The 17,015-nt window shown below is 44.1% G+C and overlaps 1 protein-coding gene across 7 annotated transcripts in view; it reads right to left on the minus strand.

The window, feature by feature from the left end:
* Positions 1 to 17,015, minus strand: part of Tln2 (talin 2) — a 377,519-nt gene that overhangs the window by 246,702 nt on the left and 113,802 nt on the right. The window contains exon 1 of one of the 7 annotated variants that reach the window (XM_023562270.2): positions 1,179 to 1,326. The exons of the other annotated variants lie outside the window; for them this stretch is intronic. The gene's annotated coding sequence lies outside the window, so the exon portion shown is untranslated. Of the gene's footprint in view, positions 1 to 1,178; positions 1,327 to 17,015 lie in introns of those variants that run through there. 7 annotated transcript variants of the gene reach the window in all.

A 17,015-nucleotide genomic window follows, 5' to 3' on the forward strand; every position in this document is an offset into this window, starting at 1 on the left:
TTGTTTGTTTGCTTTCTATAGTGGGGGTTACTGCTGGAAGAAGCTGAAGGAGTCACAGAAGGCTTCCCTGGGGAGGCGAGGAGAAGCTGAGCAGGAAGGTCGCAAAGTCACTGAGCCTCCCACAAGAGAGGAGAGAAGGGGAGGAGAGGGGAGGGGAGTAGAGGGGAGGGGAGAGGGGAAGAGAGGAGAGGGGAAGAGAGGAGAGGAGAGGAGAGGAGAGGAGAGGAGAGGAGAGGAGAGGAGAGGAGAGGAGACAATGTGATCAGTGGTAGGAACAAGAGGGACATTTTAAGACAGTGGCCATTCCGGACAGTGGGAGGGAACAAGCTGGGAAGGTACACAGCATGGTTTGGACAGAAACTAATACCACCACCTGTGTGACAGAGGAAAGCAAGGGTCACAGCCTACAGAGACCAGGGGTCAGGGACCTTCTCATTCTTTGCCCCACAGGTAAACAGGGCTCCTATGGTAGAGACACATGTGGGTAAGAACAAACCAGAATAGCCTCACAAAAAAATGTTAAAATCCTGAATACATAAGGTGATGAGAAAAAGGCAGCCTATACAGGGCGCACACTGCTTCTAGGAGAAAATAAAATTAGAACATTTCCTTTGCTTCAGAGAAAGCACGTGATTCCTAAATGGTCCAGGCATGGCTACCATGTGCCAGTCATCACTGATGTAAAGAGAACCAGCCTCAGCCCTGAGGAGCTTATAAATTAAAAAGGAAAAAAGTCAAGGCATCGTTTAACACGTTTAACACGGGTAATGAAGGCCAAGGACGCTCTGGGAGGGACAGAGCTGGGGCAGCCCAAGGAGGGTCATTCTCCAGGGAAAAGCCATTTAATTCTGCAGCTGGAGAAGGAAGGGAAGAAAGGAGCACAGCAAGCAGACTGCAGAGCAGGCTAGCAGGGGAGAGGCAGGGCTCGAGAGTTGGGAAGGGAAGCAGAAGGCTGGTAGAGGAGGAAGGCAGTCAGAGAGAATGAATGACAAACCTTTCGCAAGCAAAGGTTGTTTTCATCTCCAGGGCTTCCTCTATCCCATACAAACTGCCTCACTCAGGAGAAACGTTTGCAGTTGTTCCTGGAATGTCAGGGGCCTTCTGTTCTTTAACCCAGGGAAGGGTGGAGTGCCTCCCTGTGGGAGGCCCTGGAGGACTTTAACACAAGGTAAACTCACCTGCAAAATGGTCCCAAGGCAGAAATCCTAGAGAAGGCATCATGATTATTCCTGCAAAGCCCTCGTGCCCTCAGCTCCTCAGGCAGCCCCAAGTGTGAGGGAGAGGGTTGAGGAAATGCAGGCACGCCCTCTGCCGAGTAGGGGCCTCCCTGGGGTGTGTTACATTCCTTTGAAAACAGGGCCCTGGCTATAATTTGTGTAATCAGACCAAAGATTGGACTGCAGAACTCTGCTTCCCATTTATTACAATATCACACTCCTCCCCAGGAAGCCCCACCCAAGCTTTTGTTTGGAATTCCTTTCCTTGATTAGGTGTAAGTCCAATTATTCCCGCCACTCAAAAATAACACACCGGCCTGCCGAGTTTGCAACCCACAGCCTAGTCAGACTTCCCCAGTGAGGCTAATGATCCTTTCTCTACTCTCCTTTCAGGAGGATGAGCCCTTTCCTTTTCCTGCTCCGCAGAGGAAAAGTGGGAAGCAGGGACATTGTGTACAAACCGAGAGGCACACGCAAGCCAGGGATGGTTCCACAGCCTCTCCCTGCCTCCTGGCCTCTGCTGCCTGCTTCTCTGCACCGGAAGAGGCAATGAGGCCACGTTCCATCACTGCATCCTTTTCTGTTTCTGCAGGGGCAAAAACAGGGCCTTTGCATTGAGCTATATTCCCAACACTTTTTAATACTGAGGCCAGGACTTGTTAATCACTCAGCTGCCCAGGCTGAGCTTGAACTTGCAATCCTCCTGCCTCTGCTTCCCCAGAATGCTAGGATTACAGGTGTGTGCCACAGAGCCTGGTTCACAGCCCATCTTTAGGAATGCTGTTCTTGGCAGAGCCCATCTCATTGCCTGTCATGTGATCTGACTACTTTCCTCATCTGGCTGGGTCTATACCCCAAGAAGGGCTGACGCACAGGCAGGTGGGGTATACACCCCAGAAGGCTTGACAGTTCTTATAGTCAAAGGCAGAGGATACACACAGTTTCATTTCAAACAATAAGTATTAGAAGTGAGGAAAAGGATCAATCACTCTTGCAAATATTTGAACAATGTAAGAGATGTTTTGTAACTTGGAGAGCTGGGGACTTGCCCCACATCCCCACCCTCTCCAAAACAATCCTGCAAGTGCAAGAGCCAAAGCCTAAAGGCTGTTCCCAGGCCAGAGACCTAATAGTGGAGAAGCCTGGCTCCTGTAGGCTGAACCTGCTGGTGGAATTCTCCCTATCACTGAGCCATCTTATCTGGGGGAAGTCTAGATTAAAAGTTTAGGAAGTTGCAAAGGCTGGCCACAAAGGGCTACAGAACCTTATAAATTCATTTGCATAAGAAGAGGAGAAAGCCCACTCCAAACAGGGACCAGGGAGATGAGAGCCCAGAGAGCTCCATGGCTGTCTCATGTCTGTGATCCTGGGGCCTCTGTTTCCAAGGACAAACAGAAACCTTCACTGTTCACCTAACTGGTGTAAATGGATTTTTTTTTTTTTTTTTTTTTTGTACCGAGGATGGAACTCACAATCTCACGCTCCCCAAGCAATCGCTTAGACTGCTGAGCAAAATCCCTGGTCCCTGCAAATGGATTTCTACAGCTCCCAAAGATCCCTGTGGAAAATAGGATGAGTCAGGTGTGTGGAAGACAAAACTCCTCCCTAGATAGGCATAGACACTGGCAGCATGACACAAAATAAAACTAGTCACAAAGTGCCCAGGAAGAAGGAACCAGATTTGCAGGGAGCATCTTGGAAGAGACAGGTCTCCACTGTGGCCGTGGTGAGGAGGAAGGCGCACTGAACAGCAGGACAACACTGAAGGTCCCACTGTGAATCGGGCATCCTTCCCACAGCGCTTCTGAGCACAGCCCACATCCGTTGGCCTCAGTGACTGGAATCGTAGCCCACACAGAACCGGGAGAGGCTCACTTGGCAAGCACTCCCACCTGCCTTCCTGGAGATCTATAACTGCACCAGCCCCCAGAGGAGACTACTTGAGCTCTCTTCTCTGCACCCATCTGCATGCCACTGACAGACATGATGCGGGGGGGGGGGGGGGGGTGTGGAGGAGCCTTCCCTCCAAACTTCCATCCTGCCTTCTTGTGACATGGTTAGCTGAAGAGAAAGGGGCTGTCCATTCGCTGGGGCTCACACAGGACCCAGAATGTGAACACCAGATTAAGCCTCTGTGAATTATGTGGCACTGAAGACAGTGAAGAAGAGACAGGGGAGCTTGTGGCCCTTCCTCTCCTCACCTAAAAACTGGACACAGGTTTACAAAGACCAAACGCATCCGTGAGAGTGGCACCGTGGGAAGCTCCATTAATAGAATGCACTTATCTGCTAGTAGCTGGCTGTTGTGCCTTATCTCTACATGACCCCCACAAAGCCTCAAGTGCTCAGAGGTGAGACTTTGGGGAGGGGGCTGGATCACAGATGTCTGATACAGGATTAAGGATGTGTGATAACTGGTTTTGAGTAATCTGGGTGTGGATAATGGGAGGGCCTTCCCTGGGTGTGGATGGCACCAATCAATAGGCTTGTAGCCCAGACAGAATAAAAAGGAAAAGAAGACCAGCTACTGGATGCTTTCTGCCTGTCCTGCCATGGACTGTTTATCCTCTCCCATGCCCCTCTGCTGCCCAGCCTTGGAGCCAGCTGACTATGGTCTGAAATCTCTACAAACTGAACAAAAATAAACCTTTCCTCCTTTAACTTATGAGTGTTGGGTATTTTATGCCAGTGATGAGAAAGTAAGACACTGGCCTCCCTGAGGTGCTCCCTAAAGGCTCAAAATCCCTTTCCTCTCTCTTGTCATGTCTCCAGAAATTGCTGATTGCTGAAGGTGCCAGATTAACTGAAAGCAAAGCCACCGCTTTGAAAACTTCTCATATATATATATATATATATATATACCTCTTTAATAAATTTCTGCTTTGCTCTTTTTCATCTGTCTGTTGTTACAGGGGTCTATTCCAACTATGAACCAATGAAGCTTGAAGAAAAAAATTATTTTTCATTTCTACAGGAATTATACCCTGAACACATATGACAGGCGTTTGGAACATGAAGGGGTTTGGGATTATAAAGAAGGGCCTCAAGAAGCTGAGCATTTATCTATAGAAATATGACTGATCACAGTCGACCTCCAGCCTGTATGCTCCAAATGCTCTAAGGTCTACATCAGCTGGATGAAAAAATCATTCCTAAATCTTATATGCAAGGACATTTTCCTTGATAGATGCAATGGAGCTGGAATACATGCCTGCAGAACTACAGGTAAAATCAAAATGGCTTATAAACATGATTTATAAAGGAGTAAATGAATTACAAGGATGGTTTTCAAATTTCTAGCATCAGTCTTTTCACCAGGTGCAATTACATTCAGAAGCCTAGTAAGCAAGAGAGACTCATAAGGCAGCGCTACTCTGGGAGAAGCAGGAGAAAGCTCCCGGAGTCTCACAGCTCTGCTGGCCGGAAGGCCTCTGTGAACACATGGGGCACCACAAGTCAACATCACAAAGCCATCACGGACAGCATTAAGACTTAAGGTGTTCAGCACACAGAGGGATCTGAACTTTGCCTAAAGGAAAGTTCCTAGGCAGCAGAATCTATTAACAGAAAGCGATTTACACAAATGGAGGCACCTGCTCTAATATGGGCCCCTAACAAGGCCCAAATGCCAAAGCCCTGGCCGAGCAGCCACCAGCCAAATGGTAATTTTTGAAAACAGTTTATGTGATGTGTACATTATGTTTGTGTCATTACACTCAAGAGAGGCTCAGGCACTGAGCAGTCCAGACAATGTCATACATTAAAAATTAAAGGCTAGCCAGGGATGGTGGCTCACTCCTGTAATCCCAGCACTAGAGAGGCTGATGTGGGAGGATCATTGCGAGTTCGGAACCAGCCTGGGCTACAAAGTGAGTTCAAGGCCAGCCTGAACTGCATAGTGAGACCCCATTTCAAAAAGACAAAAAAAATTAAAGGCTAGACATTAAAAACTGTTACATTACATCAACAGACAGGTACAGTCTTCTTCGACAGCATCCTACTGAAGAATAAAATATCAGGTGAGAGTTTCTTTGTGTCATTTAATGTCACATGATTAGATAAAGATGGTTGACCAAAAAGGCCATTCTATACTAAGATGGACATATAAATGTGTTTTATAGATGTCATCATGACTGCCATGCTAAAATGGTACTTGTGGCTCTTTATCTTAAGTTTTCTCTGTAAAATTTTATTAATTGTTATGTTAACATTCTGCAGGGGTTCAACTCTAAGACAACCATGAGTGGTAAGGAAATAACAGTCCTCTGGCCATACTTTCTATTTCAACATGTTTGCTATCCAGATTAGAATATAGTAGTTAAACTCATTCCTCCCATCTCAACTCTTGGCTGTTCAAAACAAAGGCTTGGAGACCAAAGTTAAAATGGTAACTAGGCTTAAAGGCAGCTAATATTCTGGCCCTGGCCCTCCAAGGTCAACAAGGACCCAGAACATATGTCTCTACAGAATCCTACAACTTTGGAAAGTCACCCAAATCCCTGAGCAAGGGGATTGCTGGACCCCAAGAAACAGGAGCCAACCAGTGAGCAAGAAGGAAGGTCACCAAAGAGGAAATGTCTTCCATGCTGTTGCAGGAAGCCACATGGTCAAGCAACACCACGACCCATCCTGGCAGCTGATGCTAAAAGAGGAACTAAAAGACTGTGTATATGGTTCCAAAAGTAATGCCTGCGGAGACTTAACAGACCTTGACAGTCAACAAATGATAAATTATAGTTGCATAGGTCTCTCTTGGGACACAAGAACCTGGACTGTTTTTGACCCACTCAATTGTAACGTCTGGTGAGGGCCGGGCCAGGAGGACTTCACCAAAGCATGGGAGGCATCAGCAGACCACGAGTCAAGGGACATCACTGCACAGTGGCCCTGAGCCCTCACCAGACACGGAAGGTGTCAGCAACTAGAGACCTTTGGGAAAAGGGAGAACCAGGCAACCTGGCCAGCAAGGATAGTAACCCCATTATCCATCGGGAGACTCCCTCTCTTGCCCTTTCTGGTCAAGAGCTTGGCTTCTGGGTAGGAAAGGGGGACCAAGGACCACAAGGATTGCGGGACAAAAGGCTTCTGCCCTTATGGAGGACAGCAGGGCCCTGCCAATCAGCTGGGCTTGGGTTCTGTTGTTGGTCCACATTTGGAAAGTCTGCCTTGGAGGCTGTGGCATGGCCTCAGTGGGGATGGGCTAAGCCAGGTGGAACAAAGAGAACAAGAGAAACAATGGGCAAAGACTGAGCTGGAGTTCTACCGTATCATATGCAGAGTCAAGCTGCAACACTAAAAATTATACATCGACCAGGAAGAAATACGGAGAATTTAGCAACTGTAGTCAGAAAAATCCAAGAAATCAATGCGATACTCACAGGTCTGGCAACACAGCAATTAAAATTATCTATAGTTCATATGCCACATACAAAAATAAGCAACAAAGAGCCACCGTTCACAAAGTTTTCGAGGGGTGACATGATTAACCTGACATTACTTGTTACTGTAATGTACTCTAAAGCTCTATAATATTTAAATATTTTATAACAAGTGAGAACTTAAATACTCAATGACATATATGAAAATATTATTTAATACACACACATACCCAAAAAGTTAAAGAACTCTTTAATTAAGTCTTTTCTTAAATAGTCACAAATTAAAAATTAATACAGTAAAAAAAAAGTTTGCTATTTGGAACAATAATAAGAGAAGAATGTGGACAACTATCTGAAATATTTTCCTTTAAACATTCTTCTTGGGGCGCCTCTCAGAGATGCTTTGGGAGAGAATCTGTGTACTTCAAAGGTAGTGGGCCTCTAGATTTTTGATGATTATCTGATTGCCTGTGGAGTCAACAAACAAAAACCATGCCAAGTGCAATCTAAGAATCTCCAGGGAAAGGGAGCTCATAATTCCTACCGATGGGAAGAGAGCTTTTTTCCCCAAGTCAGGGAACATTCCACAAACTTCAGAAATTTTATCAATTTGTCAGGATAAATGCAATCCAAAGATTTTTTTTTTAAAAAAATCTACATCTCTGCCAAACCGTTAACCTATAAAAATCATTTTGGGGCTCTAGGCGGAGTGCTGAATTTAGGACGGAGGTGTGACTCTCTCACAGGGCTGTGGTGAAGCCCTGGAGCGTCCACTGTTTGGTGGATAAAGTGGCACCTGGGTGGTGAGCCAAGCCTCCCCTTAGCTCAGCCAGCAGTACCACCGCAGGTTTTCTTGTTCTTCCCTGGAAATAGTTCTTCCAGCCTGAATAAATTCTTATGCTTTTTTTCTAAGTAGTAAACAGGTAACTCTTTGCAATGTCTCCATTCTACCATCCCACAGAGAACTATCCACACACCTCAAGGTCCTGAGTTCTTCCATCAGTCAGTCGCTAACACTTTAGACTCTCTGCAAGAGCTTGTTACTATCTAGGTCATCTCAAATTGAAACCACAGCTTTTAGATATAAGCAGGGCTTAACACTCAATCAAAACCGTGTATCTGGAATTGAGAGGTGATTAGAAGACCCCTTTTCTTCACCCAAGACTGAGGGAATCTCAACCCTTTCCAACTACTGTAGCCTCTGTGTGAAATACAGAGCTTAACAACTTGTCCCCAGGGTCCTCTTCAGCCTGGCATGGTGACAAGAGCCGGAGTTAGATAACAGGCCACTTGGATACTGAAGTGTTCCTCACATTGTCATCATTCTTCAGACATCTGCTGTACTAATTTAGATTAAACATCTCGGGCGGGCAGACTCTGGATAACACTTATCCACTGGCATCCACTTGTGCTCTACTGTTTTACCTGTGAAGTGAATGCTTCCTGACCTCTGTCAAGCCCAGCGAAATAAACCAGTAACTCAGAAAAAAAATAATTCAGAGAGGCTGAATTCTGTGTTATCTTCTGTAGTCTTAGCTATTGGCAAAAAAAAAAAAAAAATTAGATTAAAAGATATTTACCACAAGCTACTCACAAAAGTTGAATTGCTATAAACAGAAGCCTCATTTATATTAACTTCTCCTAACCAATATTTTAACATTTTATGAGTAATGAGGAACTTCTTTTCCTTAAGTTTTATGTGGTAATGAAGCATAATGTAAAGGGCATAGAATAGGCAAATGTGTAATACTTTCATTTTTAATTACAAATATTAATATATTTATAATTATATGCAACGTTCTAAAAATGGTTAAAGTGATGCATCAAAATCTTAATATTCTTGAAGAAGTGAGAAAGGGTGAGAAAGAGAAAGACTGAAGATATATGTTAAGCATCTATATAAATCGTTCTAATCTAACCTGTATGTGTCAATGTTATGATTTTAAAAAAATAATGCAGGGGCTGGGGATTTAGCTCAATGACATAAGCGCCTGCCTGGCAAGCTCAAGGTCATGAGTTCAATCCCCAGTACCAAAAATAAAAATTTAAAAATGCAAAGAACACTCTAAAGTTGGCATTATAGATTAGTACAACCTTTTCCACAAGATGCATGAGAGCTATAAAAACATCTATATCCTTTGACCTAGCAATTATTTATTTCATAAATTTTTATGAAGAAAAGCAACTTCGTTCAATTACACATTACATGAGATCATTCAAATGCAGGCTTTAAGAGCAGGCTAGGCAAAGAGTATTGTCAGTCTCATTCTATGCAGTAATTATGTCTCCCAAACCCCTAAAGTCTGTACACATAAGCAAATACTCAACCATCAGTCCTAGGGGAAATACAGGGCTAAGTTCCCGTCTGGTCACATTGTTTTCTTCAACTCATCTAGGCATTACTGCATTTTATGTGTTGTTGTTTAAAGATACTTTACTTAATATACATTGTTGTTTTGCTGACACCAAACTCACAGCCTGACTCAAGTGTTTCCACAGCAGCACTTTCTTCCAAAGACACATCACGGCCTTCTTGAGCTTAGGAACACAAGACAGCCTTTGCACAACTCTTCAAGGCCATTTTCAGCAATGAAGATCCGTAAGATGCTCAAACACACAAAAGCACGGCACTAAATGGACTGCACAAGGGGATCCTGATTTAAAGTATGGGAGCTCAAATAAGGCAACGTGTCCAGGTGGGACCTCAGCTGGGCAAATATGTGCTGTTCCACTCAGATTTCTTGGTACACAGGTCCTCTAACATCTGCAGACAGCCGTGCCAGAGGTGTTGATTTGGTGGCAAAACCTCAAGCATGGAAACCATGAATAATGAGAATTAACCGCATGTATTAACTTTAACAGAATCAAATCTTCAAAAGATGACTTAATGACAGAATCGTATCAAGGCCATAAAACATCTGTCTCTGCTAACTTAGTGATTCTCAACCAGAGTCACTTTATTCCCCATGCGACATCTGGCAAAGTCGGGGACACTTTTGAGTATCAAAACTGGATCCAGGAGGTAGAAATCAGGTGCTGCAATAGAGTCAGCAATGCACAACACTGCCTTCAGCAACGAAAATTATCCGGTTTGAAAGGTCAAGATTGAAGAACGCCATGGTAATGGACCTATTAATGTCAGTTTTTACAGTGTGTCTCCCTGTACCTTCTATCGACCCATGCTTTCATGCCTAAAACAATAAATAACTAAATGTCAAGGCTGAAGCAACTCTGCTTCCTTGCTGGTTGATTCTGTACCTCCAAACTGAACTCACAAAATGTCACTAAGTACAATCAAAGACACAAAACAGTAAAAGCTATATTGAAAAGTATGACTTTCTCAGTTTTCTATGGAGCTGTAATGGTGGTGGGTAACTTGGAGAACAATGTAAAACACTGACTTGGTCTGAAGTCTCATTCTTGTTTAAACATCAGGTAAAAATTGTCACTGCACAAGAGGTAAGAAACAATCTAATCCATTCTGCCCATGATACAGAACCCAACTCCCTCCAAGAAATGTTCAGTCCAGAGAGTCAGTTGGAGATGGTTTACAGTTACATTGTCTGAAGGAGTAACTTGCTACATTTTAATGATTCTATGAAGAAGTCCAATTTCAGTGACTCATAAAATATCCTGGGTACAAACACAGGACACTTCCTTTGGTGAACTTCCGATGTAGATTCAGTATTACTCATTAATCAATCACATTTTTAAATATTGAATCAAGCCTCCAAAACTACTCAAAAGCAATTCAAATGTACAAAGCCAGAATAAAAATGAATAAATAAATCCCAACTGGGAGGCAGATGAGTAGACTTAAGAACTGCACTAGCAGTTTGGGACCTGAATTCTTGGCTGCAAAAGTTTAAAGCCAAGCCATTAATTCAAGAGTTTTTTTTTTTTTCTTTTTTCTGGAAATATGTTTTGGTTCAATTATATAAAAATAGCCCTAAGCTATGATTTCCTGTTCTGGGTGTGTGCTGTTGGAAATTATACACTCTGCTGACTGATGTCTTCAACTTCTAGCAGGACTCAGCTGACCACCTAGACCTGTGAACTCACCTCCATCCTTCCTTGGACTCTTTGGTCATTCTCTTCAGATTCCTTCGGTTCTCCTGCTCAACCTACCCATGCAGCCTCTTTCTCAGCCTTCCTGTCCTGCATCTACATTCTGCACTCCAGATCTAGGACCTTTGGGAGCACCATCATCAGCATTAAGTAGGGAGTTGGAGAGAAAAACAAATTTCCTAGACCACTTTCCCAATCTATTGATCAGAATCACATGTGGAATGCTGGGGACTCTGATATGCACTCCACCTCCCAGTTATTTAAAAACCATAGGCCCAGACACAGAATAACACTTGTCCTTTCCTGGAAATGACATCCCTGTATCCTTGATTCATTCGTCACTTTCCTCTCTGCTCTAAACACCTTCCCTAGGAATATAGCCTTCAAACCCACTTTAAACATCACCTCAACTGAGAAATACCACCTGCCAACAGCTATGGGTGAGAGAAATGCCTCCTTTCTAAATCTTCACAGAACACTACATACAATACATGCATGTAGAACCACAGCTGTGGATTTGTCCAGCTCCCCAGCCATACTGGGAATCCACAGGTAAAAAACAGGTACCACAGCTGAGTGGATCCCCTGAGACCAGCACAGGTGCTGGCACACAGCAAAAACTCATTTGGTAGATAAATGGTTTGATAAATAGCCTCTATTTGACTTCAGGAATTCTACATAATTTGTCACTGATGTTAATGTGAATAAATGAAAGATTCCGTGAATAACCTCTGACAGCAGAATGTTAAGGGGGCGGGGGGTAGAATTCTCAAGAGTGCTCCACAGAAAGGCACTAGCATTTGGTATCCAGTAGGGTATCCAGCTCAGAGAAGTGAGTAAATACGCATGGTCCTTATGGAGCTGAAACAGTGAAGGAAGATGAAAAGTTACCAAACACCCTTCCTGGACATGAGCACATATGATTAAAATCAGAGGCAGTCAATTCATCTCATTGTCAAGGACTTAACAGAATTATAGAAACCCAATGTCATCATGTCTACAGAATAAAGTTTCTAGTCACCTGTGCCCTAACTTAAAGTCACCCCCAACTTGGTCCTTAACTGGACTTTTTTTGGCTGGTAACCCATCCTCCATCTGCCATTCCTTTCTGCCTTTCTAGAATTTTCCTTTGGGAAAATTACAATAAGAGGTGGGCAATATGGATCCCAAACTGAGCTCCAGAAATGGATCTTTACTCACATAAAAGAATCGGCAGAATTTAATCCTTCCTATGGCCAGGAGTGAGATGAGCAGAAACCCAGTTCTAAGCAGGGGCAGTCCGTGGCCACCATGATGGCTAAGAATGGCTCAGTGCAAGCAAAATTCAGGGCTCTTCTTGGCTGATTATGCATATGAACAAAGGACTGTGGAGCCCTGGCAACTGCTGGCTGCTTTCTTCTGAACACAAGGAAATCCAGGGAGAGTAAAGCAGACCAAGAGAACCATATCTGCAACTTGAAAAACCTGCCTTTTATCAAGTATCCAGCAAACGCATTGCCTTTATTAAGTCAATTTGGGCACTGTGTTATCCAAAGCATCGTGATATGTGCCCACACCTACTCTTCAATTTGACCTTTTCCTATTTTCTTAGGAGTTACATAAATCCACTGTTCCCAGAGTCTGAATGTTGTCCCCCAGCACACCTCCTCTGTTCCCACCTTCACATTTGTGTATCATTCTCCTGCTTAAAATGCTCTTCCCTTGCTTCTCTCCATTATTCAAATTTCAAACGAGCTCTGAACTCAAGATGAGGTCCTAATCCCTCTCGGGGCAGACATCCAGTATGATACTCTGTAGATTGTCTCATCGGAGTTCTGACCTGAAGGACATTATCCATACTAGTCTTCACCTCTATCCTGTTTGTACATATCCTTATCCTTGATGGTTATTCAGTCTGGAATTTTGCAGCCCCTTGCAAACAGTCCCTCAAACAATGTCTTGCAATTAGCAAAAACCCAGCTAATTCTGCTAGGCAAATTCAAACCATGACTTAGACCTCCTGATCACTGCCAGTCATTCCTCTTAATTCGCATAGCAGCAGAGAGGATCGAAAGTAATTTCAGATGCAACATATTTCAACATCACAGAGTTGGCTGTAGTCCTGTCACATTTCACAACCAGACTGGCAGTAACAGCTGGAAGAGGAATGGCGATTTATCATGCTACTTTCCCATCTGCAGACTGCCGGGGCCCTTCTAATGAAGATGCAGACTAACTCAGGATATTCTAAGGAGTACAGACTCCCTAGCACACTTCTAACATCTGTATTCTGTCAGCCTGGGTCGGCACCAGCGTGAAGGATGTGAAAAACACAGTTCAAGGTATCCACAGAACAACAGGCTTAACCTCCTCCAAATCCTCATCCCCCTGTTAACTTGTGGTCCCCAGGTCCTTAGAGCACTCTAGGGGCACTCCCTTGACATTTACTTGAGGAACATGAAATAAAAAGATATTTATTCCCACTGCAGGGCAAGTGAATAAATAGTAAGTTGAAGACTCATGTGGAGACTCAGTAACATTTTTAGTGAGTATGACAAGGGCATGAGAAAGGAAAATCTCTGTGTGTGTGTGTGTGTGTGTGTGTGTGCATACATGTGTGTGCTCGTGTCCAGGCAGCAAAGAGGTCAATGCAGTCACATGACTGTTGCCCTCCTGGTGAGGTGGCAGGACAGGTCACTTGACTACACAAAGATTTTTATATCCCAGTTAGGTCTATTTTGACCACATCTGAACACGTTTTCCCACAAGTTGGAGAAATAAAAGGGCTACCTGTCAGATTCTGAATATTACTGTGAATAATCCATAGAGTTAAGCAATGCCTACAAACAAGGATAAACCTATAATGATCAGCATCTCTGATCCTAGAATTACAGTTAACTCTACCTTTATAAGGAATAGCAAGTTCCATGATAAGAGGCCAGTTTCAGTCTTTCAAGACTATTCTTTATGGTCTCTCTGCCCTCACTAACACTGTCCTTTTCCTGGGTCCTAAAAAGATCTGCAAAGCCTCCCAGACCATCTGCAAGGGCTTGTAACAGTCACCCCCATGCATGTGTTCTCTTAACTCTGCACAGTTCAGCCTTTATGTTCTCAAAAGTGAGACAGATTGTTCGCCACATGCCTGCTTGATCATCAGTTCTTTAGGCTCCCAGTTCTGAGGGACCCTGCTTTGGCCACGCAGCCAGCAACCAAACTGGTTTTGCCACCCTAGCCACCTTGATCATGTTTCCAAGACCTGCCCTGTGCCAAGCAGAATGCATAGACCCTCCAAGTACGGAGCTAAAAAGATGGTCCCCTGACCAGCCAGTCTGGAACACTACCTTCCATTCTGCCTCTCTTTTCAAAAACATCTTGGCAGCTCACAACTAGGGGCAAGAAATCAAATACCAAAACAAACATGGCAAAAGCAGCTACCCAAACAGCTGCTTTTCAACCATGGGAAAAGCAGCCCAACCAGCAGCCATGAGAATTCCACCCACACTTTCCAGTCCACTCCAGGACCTTGACATGGGTTGAGACCACCTAGTCCACTTGTCTGGCTCCCTCTTAAAGGGGAATTTCCAGTGAGACTCTATTCCAAAAAGGCCAAATGGTGAGTAGAATCTCCTTGTCACCAAGCACATCAGCAAAGAGCATACTGTGGAGGTAGGAAGGGCTGGTACCAGGAAGGGTGCCACACCATGTCAAAGTGTAGGGCCTGCTCTCCCCTCCAGTGGCCCTGGCAGCTGTTCCCACTGCATCTGGTTTCCAGTCTTCCAGAATGTTCCAATCCACCAAATGCTGTGCATCTGTGTTTGTACTGCTTCACAGAAACAGCTAGGAGCAGAGAGCAAACAGAGCCCCAAGCCCTGAGATGCAGAGGTGAGGCCTGTAGTCTGGTTTACATTCTTTGCAAACCATGTTCAAAGAACCGACAGGATCAGCCCTGACATGGGGTGGATGCTGTTGGTCCCATTCAAAAGAACGCACAGAGAGCCCAGTCAGAACACGGCCTTGTGTGCGCAGCGGTCAGGTGGGATTCCCACAGGTGCCGAGAGGGCCAACTTCCCCGGGCTCACAGAGCAATGTGGATAGAGTTCAGGCCTCTGTCCAAGAAAAGGGAACAATGGCTCTTTACTGATTCATTTGGCCACAAAAGGATATGCAAATTTGCAAAAAGATTTGCAGGCCTGCTGTTCCTGAAATCCTGCCAGAATACTTAGCAAAGAATACACACACACACAGAGATAACACACAAATGCAAGATTAAAAGACGTTAGGAAATGTTTCCGATTCTCCTAATATGCCTTTTCCCCTACCTTTGGTTTTTCATCTTCTACAGAAAAATGTAGATTTTTCCCTAGAAACGTAATCACTGTTGCAATAAGAAGTTAATGGATGAAGATCAAAGAAAGCCACTATATTGTTTATGCCCAACTTTTCCTATATATGATGGAGAGAGGGAAGGAGGGAGAAAGAGAGAAAGAGGGAAGCAGGCAGGCAGGCAGGCAGGCAGGCTGGCCAGCAGGCAGGCAGAGAGACGGACCTGTCGTAACATCCCCAAGGTGATCCCCAAACTTCCCAGGGCTCGGCCTCTGAACGCAATGGCTATGATGCCACTCCTGACAGGAAGCAGGGAAAACCAGGATAAAGCTGGCTTACCCCAACACCATTACTTACTATCTTTACAAAGTACACTGGCAATCTCTAGCACCAAAAACAGTGGAAAACCACAGAATGCAGGAAGCAAAGAAACAAAATGCAGGATTACTCAGTGGCAGATAAATTAGCAACAGGAGCTCTGGGGTGTAGACAATGTTTACCAAAGCACACCAGAACTATGAAGCCCTGCATGGCCTCTGGAATTGCTGTTCTTTTCAAAGCCGGTCCCTTCCTTGTCCACACTGTGCAGAGTCCTCCCAGGTGTGTGTGGACAGGCTCCTATAGGACTGATGCCTTAGTCAACCCAACAACTTCATCTATAGTTGACATTGCTCCAGTCTTTAAAAGATCCATGAAAAGGTGGTTGGGAGTGCAGATAACTCAAGGGAAGCAGGGACCAGAAAGGCCCAAGAGGCAATAAGAAAGGAGAAACGGGCTTTGGATGGGTTAGTCAGGTAAACAAAGAGGCACTGAGCTGGGCTTGGGGCAGCCCATATGCATCTCTTCCCAGGCAGAATCTGTTCCGTATTTTTTAAAAGTCTGGAGAAACAAAAAGCATGGATTTGAAGGGGTCTAAAATTTGGATATTTAATGTGAAGAGCAGGTTCAAATGGAGATGAGCTGAGTCTAGAGCATAAGTATCTACTCTACGGAGGGGACAGAGAACCTCTCTTACAGCTTTCTGGGTGAGCAGGAGAAGAGAGGAGTATGACACAACCCCCCACTAACTCTGAGAATGCTGAAGCTATAAGGCCATCAGAGACTCTGGGCTCTGGAGGTGGACATTTCCAAGGTCCCACCCCAGCTCACTTCTCACTGTATCCTCCCTGTACCTGCCCTCATGGCTTCCCATTGCAGCATGGAGCACAGCTTAGAATTACGCATGCATGTATCTGTCTGATGATTTCATTCATGGTAACTCTTTTGCCAAGGCCTACAGCAGGCCAGGCAGGTGTCTGCTGTTTACCTCCTGTCTGTCCAATATTCAGTAAGTCTCATTACAACACAGGCCAGGCCCACACTGCATAGGAAGCTGTCCCTTGGTACCCAAGAGCTACTGGTTGCAGGACCCATCTCTCCATCTTGTATATCCAGAAATCCTCATATATTTGAATCACTTACATAAAGCAATATTTGTATGTAACATATATATCTATACACACATATATATGGAGGAAGATCAAATATATACATACACTATCTTAAAGTATATAGAATATACTTTATATTAAAGTATATAGAATATATATTATATTAAAGTATATTCTATGTATTTTATATACCTTAATATAGAATATACTTTAATATATATATTCCCATATACTTTAAATCAGCTCTAGATTTATTCAAATACCTAATACACGGAATGTACATGTCATATAAACAGTTTGGGGAAAAATGATTAAAAAAGTCTCTATGTATTCAGTATAGGTGTAACATTTTTCCTAAGCCTTTGCAACCCTTGGTTGCTTCATTGCACAGATGCAACACCTGTGGGTAAGGAAGATCAACTGTGACTGTATCTCTAGCCCTTGACTTAGTAGATGCCCAGCAAGTACATGTGAAATTAACATAGCTTGACCTCCTTTTCTAGGAGTTGGATACTGAACTCCTGAACTATCAGACGATGTATACAGAGCTGCCCTCCTAGAAAGTAATATGCAAGAGACAATAGGCAAACTAACCTGCAAGGCTTCTGAGGAATGGTGTT

Source organism: Cavia porcellus, unplaced genomic scaffold (assembly GCF_034190915.1).
Source record: "Cavia porcellus strain 051 isolate PalLab524CR breed Dunkin Hartley unplaced genomic scaffold, mCavPor4.1 scaffold_38, whole genome shotgun sequence".
NCBI classification, from domain to species: Eukaryota; Metazoa; Chordata; class Mammalia; order Rodentia; family Caviidae; genus Cavia; species Cavia porcellus.